The following is a 10,526-nucleotide window of genomic DNA, read 5'->3' as shown; positions in this document are numbered from 1 at the left end:
AGATCTTGGAGGAAAGAGAATTGATGACACTTTTTTCAAACAAATAGTTGTATGTTAGATGTAATTGACAGCAACGAAGTCATACATAACACATGCTATAAGCCTTATTAGAAGATTCGTGGAGAATCCAAAAGAATTGCATCTTTTTATTGCAAAAATGATCCTTCACTACTTAAAAGATATTGACTTTGGGTTGTTCTACAAGAAGGATAAAAATTCAGATTGATTGTGTTTTCGTATAATGATTATGCTGAAGATTTAGATGATCGAAAGAGTACTTCAGGATATGTATTTGTGCTGAGCTCAGGTGCAATCTCATGGTCATCAAAGAAGCAGCCAGTCGTCATTTTGTCAATAACTGAAGCTGAATTTGTTGTTGCTACTGCATGTTCTTGACAAGCCATTTGGCTAAGAAATAATCTTACTGAGCTGAATTTTAAGCAGCATAAATCAAAAATGATTTATTGTGACAACAGTTCAGTTATAAAGTTGTTCAAAAAAAAAGTATTGCATGGGAGAAGCAAACATATTGATGTAAGTTTTTATGTTTTTACGAGATCTTATTGAAGATGGATTAATTGATCTTATACAGAAGCGAAGACCAAGTCACTGATATATTCACTAAATCACTCAAATATGCCAAGTTTATGAAGCTTAGGGATTCATTTGGAGTTTAGACTTTTGTGGGTGCAGCTTCAGGAAATTAAACTAAGAGTCTTTCAGTCTAACGAAAGGAATGCAAAGAATTTTATTCAGCTGATAATTGTATGTTACAGTTATTAGTGGAGACATTTTTTCCTGTTTTTCAGCTTATTCTTGTTTTTGTTGTTTTCCTGTTTCTAGAGTTATAGTTTATCTCAATCACTGTATTAATTCTATTTTATCTCCTATAGTTATTATGTTTAGACTTTGTATATATGAGGAATCTGTGTATTAGTTGGGTATCTTTTATATAATGTACAACTCAAGCTAATATATAATAACTTCATTCTCTTATATCGCTTTACTATTTATTTAGCAAGTTAGCTTTTAGGTTTCAGTTTTTGGTTGTGGCTAAGTTACTTTCATTTCTGTAGGAGTCCTAGTGGTAGTTTGTTACTTGGTTATCTATTTAAAAAGTTTTCTTTTCCTTCAATTATTTTTTCTCTGTTCTACTTTTTACTTTAATAACAATTATCAACTAGATGTTTCTATGAACTCTTGATAAGTTGGTGTTTTATAAACTTAGTGAACTCAAATTCATGATTACTTGTTATGTTATGATGCTTATTAAGGAGATTTTAGGTCCTAGTTCTCTTTTATATAGGCATTTATTGAAAAATCATGTTAGATGAATTTAAAGCTTCAAATCAGTGAAGCACACCGGCGAAGAACCCTCTGTCCTGTTGCAGCAGTTTGCATCTTGCCCGCTGGGATGGAGAAATTTTTTTAAGGCACCGACAAGTCATTAGTGTGATACAATTTCTAATAGGCGTTTCATCGATCCCAGCGCTGATGTTAATGAGACAACTAGAGGTTGAAGTGATGATGCGATTGGCTCTACACAATTGTTGATAGGCATTGGTCCAGCACAAGCGAGGATCAGAAGGTGAATGAGGAAAAACTATACTCAAGGAATAAAGTGCTTCCTTTAGTAGGTTCCATGAATAGAATAGAGATCATGAATCAGAGCTTGTTTAGTCAATTATTTGAAAGAGGTCAACTCTTAACTTCAAATTTAACTAGAATGCAACTCGATTATCTGAAACTCATCCGGACTCTCCAAGAAAAAAACTCGAATATGCAAATTAATATAAAAATGTTTAGACGTGTTGGAATCATCAAAACTAATACGAGTTCGTCCTAGCCGTTGTTAAATTTAAAATAGATATAAGTCCAAAAATATTATATTTTAGTAAATTTTGGGCATATATAATTCAAAGTATATATAAAATGAGCACATTAAGATATGCAAATAAGATACATGTGTTGTCATACCTAATAAAACAAAGATTATAATGACCAAATTCGACAAAGATGTAAGTATATCATAAATCAGAGGCATTGACATGCTTGTTAATTTGGAATGAAATTGCACTTAAGAGTTTCTTTTGGAGGTAGATTGAATAATAATTAACATTCCACCAAATGATGATATAGTTAATGTTGATGCAAAACTAACAAAAAGAGTATTGACTTTCCTACTTTGCAAATACAACAATACTAGGGACGAGATTCGAGAAAGAAACTAAACAATGATCAAATGATTTTTCTTGCTAAACCTAGTGACATAAAAAAATTAATCTAGGTTGCATACAATAACTTCGAGTTTGCCTCTGTTAGTTTCCACAAGGCTTCAGAAGTGTCACCCACCGTCCTGCAAAAAATAAAAAAATCAATATCAGGAAATTCACATAGTAGAGAGAGAAGGGAGGAGTATTGACGTAAAGGAGGGAAATCAAAAGCCAAGTATAAAACATAATAGGCCAATGATAGTATATGTTTAAATCACATTTGAGTGAAAAAACATATACTTGTCTATTGTTGTGACATATAAATAAACTATATGAATGAGAAACCATAAAATACCTATTTGAGCTCACCATGTATGATCATTTTCCCTTTAGTAAGAAAATAAAATAAGATAAAACAATGCATGATCCTACTTCAATCGCTAGCCCAAATGTCTTAATCTTTAGATGTAAATATCTAGAAAACTAACAATAGTTGACTATATCCCTCAGCTTAAAGCTCATTGTAGCCCAATAATATATATTCTAGCGGACATAAAAAAAATTGATTCTCTTGATTTATCTTGAAACCATTTATGTAAAGAAACATATAAAAATTACTTTAAGTTTCATGTAGCCAAATTATTTTATATGAACTCACATGCAACTAGCACAATGAACTTGGCGGAAACTTATCCTTCAAAAAGTAATTTATTCTTCTCTTGCAACTCTAAAATTCTCTCCTCGATTGTATTCTCAATCACAAATATCACAATCCTAGAATTTAGAAAATAACAATTATCTCTCTTCATTGGTATAGTTGGTTGAAGAAACATAAGAACGTACCTGACTGGCTTATAGAGCCCTATTCGATGGATTCTATCTTGGGCTTGCCTCTCCACTGCAGCATTCCACCAAGGATCCATCAAGAAAACCTAGCAAAGGGACAGATTAGAGTATCACATCAAAGGAATGTAGAATATGCATTGACAAAGAGAGGAAAGGAAAATATTACTTGTGATGTGGCTGTAAGATTCAGGGCAAGACCTCCTGCTTTCATGCTCATAAGAAATATAATGCAACTTGGATCGTTTGCAAATTTTGTAATTGCAGAATCTCTTGCAGTGATTGTCATGGATCAATCTAATTGAACACAAGTTATGCCCGACCGCCAAATGCACACAAGAAATACAACTGATGACAACAATAGGGGTAGGTACGAAGGAAATAAAGAAAATATGTCTTACCTTTTGTAGAGAATAGTGTATCAGATCCAAAAATGACGTGAATTGACTGAAGACAATTGCCTTTGCAGAGCCATCTCTTACAATCATGAAACTTATTTCTTCTCTCTTCAACCAATAAAACAAGCAATGAGAATGCTCTTACTACGATAACACAGATATTCACAAGAATAAGATTATACATGTTTAAGATATAATATTACATCCCCTTGCACTCATTGTGAGAATAAAATAAAACCATAAAGTATACTATAAAAACAAGATAAGATATAGTTATGATTGAAAAGTAATTGTATACCAAAGCTTTTATTATTGTGCTTTTCTGAAATCTATCAAGACAAATTTTGTTCAGTATACTTGAAAACATAAACCCTTTGATTTTTGCTTTAGTTTTTTCATATTTGTATTGAAATACACGGTAAATGATTTAGAAAACAAAGGACATGAAATTTATCTCATAACTACAGTAAAATTTATCAGACATGACTTGCAAAAGACATGTTTGCGAGAAGTAACCTACAATAATCAAAAGAGGTGCACATTTTAATAGGAAAGTAGGTATAAACTTCAAATGACTGAATAATAGTAAAGGAATTCATATCATATTTCTTAGCATTTCAAGAAATGAGGTACAAGAATTTAAATCATGAAGTACAAAAGTTTCATGAAAGTACTTTTAGGTGTAAAAAGACATTCCTAAAAGAAAATATTGAGGTCTTTCGGATAGTGTTGGAAAAGAATTTGCAACAGCTCATGCACTTAAAGAAGGATTGAAAAACCTATTCAAAATATTCTTTCAAAAGGCATCGTAGGTGTAAGTGTGGAAAAATATGGCAACATTAACATTTGAAATATCCACCATATGATATACAAAATATTAATGTACTATAAATATGAATTCCATCAAATCCAATTTTAGTGAAGAGGATGAAACTCACAACTGGATCTTCTACAAGATCGTAACATAAACCGCATGATTGTTCAACATTATTTGTGCTTCCACATCTATCCACAACAGTACTTTAGTGTTCAACAATGTAGGGATGATCATCTTCCTGCGGTCAGATAAAAAATAAAATAAATCAAATATAAGCAAAACATTTCTATATATTACTTTTGAGGTAGAACCATGCATAGAAATTAGGATGTCAAAGAATTTTGAACTATTTATTTAAGGAGATAAAATTGTTAAGGAAATCGAAGAGAGCCAAGACATGCTAAGAACAACAAATAAGTTGATGACACAAGACACTAATGAAGTCAATTTTGGCTTTTTTTCTTACATCGTACTTCTTCATTCATGGAATTAAAAATAAGAAATATAAAATAAGGACTTCCATTTCGGTATCCAAATATTGCATCAAATATTACGCCAACTTAAATTCAATGTGATATCACGATGTAAATACATCTGCAAAAAACATATGGATGGGAACTAACTCCACCACCAAATCATATGACATGTATTCGATTAACAAAGGAAAAAAAGTAGGAAAGGATCACTGTCTGACTCCTTGGTAGGGGGTTCTCATGGATTGATATTACACTTCATCATATAGAAAGAATAGCAATGAGTATTACGACAAAAAAAGAATTATATTATACCTGGTGTAATCTCACAAGTAAAATATATTAAAAGTGAAAAAAAAACTAAATAGTATTAAAATAAATTAAGAAAAAAAATATTTATCAAATTGAAAGAATGTTAGTACAAAATCGATCAAGAAAAAAAATCAAGGTAAAACATTACTGAAGAAAAAATATATGTGGTGAAGCAAAACTTACAATGAAAAACGCTACAGAAAAAATGGCTTGAAGGAGGATATCTAAGGAAAAAAAAGCCGAGAAATTATGAAGCATGAAATTATTATCTCTGAGTTATGCAATATTGAAAGATTTAACCTATTAACAACATCATTTATTTCATTTCCATGCTTCAATATTTTTGCCTCAATTAATGTAGAAGTACTGATATAGATCATCTTAAGAAAAAAATTAAACTAGATTCATAGTTTCAAGGTTAAGAATGAACCTATAACACAAACTTTTATTCACAAATAAAACCAAATACAAGTAGGTATCAATACATAGTTAAGAAGAATTCATATTGAAAGCATGATCTCCACACCTGTCTCATTCGTGTCAGCATAGTTATTCATCAACGTACCACCTTTAATCTTCACCAAAATACTATAGGAAGAAACGATATAGTGATAAGAAGAAGAAGAAGAATTTACCGCTTATTCTGGCTCTCAGTATTTACTATTTCACTAGATAGCTAGTTTTGAGCATTTTCCATGAAAAAGGTGTAAAATGGACATTCTTCAGGATTTTCTAGAAAAGGAACGTTCGTATTTTTTCAGGATTACTTATCACATGGAAAATAGATGAAACATATATCATGCAAGAATGTAGTCCAAAGACCAGAAAAAAAACAACATCAATGAATAAGAAAATGATTTGTGTCATTAAAAAAAATTCAATATGAAATAATCATAACTAGCTAATGGAGAGCAACAAAAAGTATGCTAGTAGTTGCGTAAGTACTGACAAAAATAAATTGTACACGCATTAAATTTTGCCTGACTTTCTTTGCACAGTGATGTATAGTAGTGTTCTTCGTTTAGCATCCAACGAATCCTTGTGCAACGTAACCTAAATTCAAAAATAAGTAGCATGCTAAAGAGAAGAAAAAAATTAACTCTAGCATTACATTAATATGAAATAACAAAATTACAATCCTTGGAGAATGTGCAAGATCAGTAGCCCTTCCATTTTTAGTACGCCTTAGCATTATCATTTTTAAAATTTTATGTTTACCATCGTATCTCTACCAAACCCATGATTTACTTGAAATTGTATGGGCGAGGCAAATACTAGAAACATAAGGTGTATCAGTGTCTCCGTGTGAACAATAAAATTTTATTTATCATGAATAAAATGAAGTACAAAATATAAGTATATCAATTTGATGACTTACTCTATTCCACCAGGAAAAGAACCAATAAGATTTGTGGTGGCAATGTGGGCACATGAATGAGATAAAATAAATACAAACAAAAAAGAGAACAGACAAGAGATTTCGAAAACATGAAAAATAAAAAAAAACTCAAGGAAGAAAAATTAACGACAAAATCTCTAATGAAAATGACCAAATAAAACAAAATTTCAGCTATATGTTTCTCTCCCCAACAAAGTTAGGTGAATAGATAAAAAAAGTAAGATTTGAGGTCTACTTGTGGTCGAGAGCTTTGCAATCCTAATCTTTATAGAAGTAGTACGAGTAAGGACTAATTTGCAAGAAACGGATCTGTCTAGAAGTAAGGATGTATTTATTTCAGAGAATGAAGATGTGAATTATGTTGGACACAAAAAAAATATAACAAAAATCATACAAGTGAGTACAACTCTCCTACACCGTTCTAGAGGGGAGTACCACTTAAGGGCCACTTAAAACAAGATTCTAACGCAAAATAGCTCTTATAGTGTTGCTGTGTATGTCTTTCACAGAATGGTCCTGTGCCACAAAAGTGCAATCTGTTAGAAAATTATGGATGAAAGGTTTTAATCAAACATAACAATATATAGGGAAACCAAGAAGTATAATATATGTCACACAAAACAAACAATTGTGAACTTTGAATAGACTTATCAGTAAGAAAAAACATATATACAACAGCTATACCCTAGCAACCTTGTGATTGTGGAGTGGTTGGTCATGTATACACAAGCTTACCCCTACCTTGTGAAGGTGGAGAGGTTCTTCTAGATAGACTCGTGGCTTAAGTGAAGCATATCAAGAAAAACCAAATATGTAATTCTAGTTTAAAAATGATTACCTCATCAAAAATAATACAATTCCACTTCATAGAGTGACAAATTATGATTTTTTTCCTATTCTCAATCTCCACTGTGGAGTAGGTAGTGATAACGATATCATAATCTACGAATCTGTCGATATATTTCTCCCTGTTGGCACCATGTTAAACAAGAACTTTGTTGCTTCCTATAGTGGCAAAACGGTCAATCTCATTGACCCATTGAATCAAAGCAACAACAAACATATAACAAAGGTTCCTTTCACTGGTGGGAGAATATGAGGGGCAGGTGATAGCAAACTGGAATCAGAAATTGCTTGGCCTACTTTGCTTTTATCAAGCACAAGAGCCATGGCTTGAACAGTCTTCCCATCCCCATATCATCAGCAAGAAAACAACCTCTAGCTGTGGATTCTTCTTGCTTTAACCACCAAGTCAACCACTCTTTTTGGTACCACAACAAGGAAATTTTCAAATCAGATGGCTGCTCGGCAGTTTCACTCATAAACTTATTTTGACTATTGAAGTCCAGATAAAGTGTATGGTTTTCTTTCATCAACCTATTGTTCTCTTCTTCTTATATTTGCCACCTCAATACATGGTCACCACCCTTTCCTACATCATTCATTACACAATCTTCTTCTACTGGCTCTTCATTTATTTTAATTCTATGTTTACCCTTTTGTCTATAGGATTTCCTTCTTTGCGATATATATGGCAAATCTAATTCCTCAGTTAAATGAATATCAGCAACTCCACTAGCTTGGGCTTCATATGTATAAAGAGTTAAACCAACACTTACATAATTAATTGGATCAATTATTTATTCAATGAACATCCATATTTTTGTGTATGCACTTTTGTCTTTGGGTAGCCAATAGGTATCATGCATCAGCGAAAAAAGGTCTAAGCATGCTATAAAAATTTCACTATTAATATTCACATAAAAAATAAAGTTATATACAATACATTTCTCCCTACACCCAACGTAATTAGAATAAGAGGATATAACTATACTGTCATCCTCATGAGCTCCTTGCGGCTTTCTCCTCCTAATTTCATTATTTACATTCAAGTACAACCACAACATTTACTATAGATACAACACTTAGTGGATGTATATATTTTTGAAACATGCCATCTCAGATAAATTCTTCATCACACACAAAAAACAATAAATCAAACGGACAAATTCTAAACCAAATATGCCCACTTCTTTCTAAGGATGGGAACAAACTTGCAATATTCCTATTAGGACATATCATTCTCCCAATAATACTAGCGAACTTCATTCATTGATCTTCCCTTTTTTTCTTTATATTTATCAGGAGGGGTGGCTCGACAGTGTTAAAATAAAGACATATATCTTAGGCCCCCAAATTTTAGGGGCCTCATTTTTAATAATGATATGTTATAAGTTATTATTTTTTAACAAATATTGAATACTATTTGTAGAAAAATTACGCTTTTTATGAAAATGAAGAAATTATTAGAAGAAATTTGACATATTTGGAGTAAAATATCTCATTAAAAATAAGTTAAAATAAGAATGATAATATTATCAATTGAAAACTAGAAGAAATCAATTATATAAAAGTTATTAACAATTCAAATTTACAGCCTCGTTTGATTTTTTGGTTTAGACCACTAATATACTTTCGCCGCTCCTGATATTTATAAAAGTTTTTTTTGTTACTTAGGCTGTCACGCCACGAGCTACCCCCGAGACGCAGACACAGAACCTAGGACCACAAGTGATCCAAGCTAACCCTGCTGGCATGGTCATGATCATACTAAAGATAATAAATTTAATGCGGAAGCTAAATCATAATTTAAACTGAAAAGATGGGGAATACCCATATTCTATAACTAAGATATTTGAAACAATGAGTTTAATACAAAGAAGTTATTAACTCAACACTAGGATGTCTAAATATGTCTGAAATAAGCCTCTAACTGACTAGAAATACTAGGACAAACCCCAGTTAAGTCTTGAAAAAATTAAAACTAAATGACTAAAGGACTGAAATGAACTCATGACTATTGTCCTCGGAGAATGAGGACTCACCACTGAATTTGCTGAACTGGAGATCGGGGAATGATCTATGTGTGATCTGAATGCTGAGAACCTGAACCTACATTACAAAAAGATGTAGCGCACGTATGCGGCAGTACTTCAAGGTACTAAGCATGTAGGATAGAGTAAACCTGAAATAATACATAACTGAACAAGCACTAAAGCAAGTTTATAATCTGAACATGATATATATTTTGAATGCTGAGACAACTGAATGAAATAATCAATTTATAACATGCTCAAACTGAATACTGGATATAATGATAAATGGTCAATGCAGTGGAATCTGACTAATCTATGCGAGCTACTAATTACCTATAATAAAACCACATGAGCTAAATGTGGAGTCCGATGTATATTTCCCATAGAGAGGACCAATATACCGTGGCAGAGGTGTAAAGGCATGCTGGCGTGATCACTAATCTGATGCCCACAGAAGGGACTAACAACCTACTTCTCTAGTAGTTCTGGGACTATTGGGTACGCTGGACCCTAGTCCAAGTATGTATTAAAGCTACTCCCAATGAATTATGTAATTAACTGATTATGAGTTTACGTAAATACTGGATAGCTCAAAACTGAACATGCAAACTGAGAATGCAACAATTAATCAAGTAATTATGCATTTATAACTGAGACATTTATATCTGAAGTAACTGAAATATCTGATGTAACATGTGTAATTCAAGAACTAAAGAAATACATAGCTAGGGTTCTGAAATTCATGCTATAAATTGAATAATAACATGGAAATCCTATTTGTAAAATATAACTAATTAATTCATGAAGTTCAATTGAATTTCTAAAAACCCTGGGTCTAACCATGATATGGGAATCAAGAATCTAACTGAATACTAGGGACCCAATGGGTGAAACGAACTCACTAGTGAAATCCCACATACATGGTGCTGAAATCGGTGGTTGTGGAAAGCTAATTAAATTATATATCTTAAGGTAGGTCATAAGACTCATAATTAAATTTGTGCTTAAAGTTATGATCATTTGAAGTTGACCCAACCGTATTTTACCCCTAGCTGTCTGCTAATTCTCACCTACTGTCATACCTAAGATACGTAGGTCCATCTACGGACCGTACTGGTCAATCGTGATTCTATTCAGTGAGTGGGTAAATAGGGTGTTGATCGACAGACACAGACTAAGGACCGTAGTCTCACCT

The 10,526-nt window shown here is 32.3% G+C and overlaps 1 pseudogene; it reads right to left on the bottom strand.

Annotated features, from left to right (window-relative positions):
- Window positions 1-2,902: 2,902 nt before the first annotated feature.
- LOC107025152 lies at window positions 2,903-7,900 on the bottom strand (annotated as a pseudogene).
- Between the last annotated feature and the right edge of the window lie 2,626 nt (window positions 7,901-10,526).

This window comes from Solanum pennellii, chromosome 7, assembly GCF_001406875.1.
Source record: "Solanum pennellii chromosome 7, SPENNV200".
Classification (NCBI taxonomy): Eukaryota; Viridiplantae; Streptophyta; class Magnoliopsida; order Solanales; family Solanaceae; genus Solanum; species Solanum pennellii.
The sequence above is the reverse complement of the archived record's forward strand: the minus strand, read 5'-3'. Positions and strand labels throughout refer to the sequence as shown.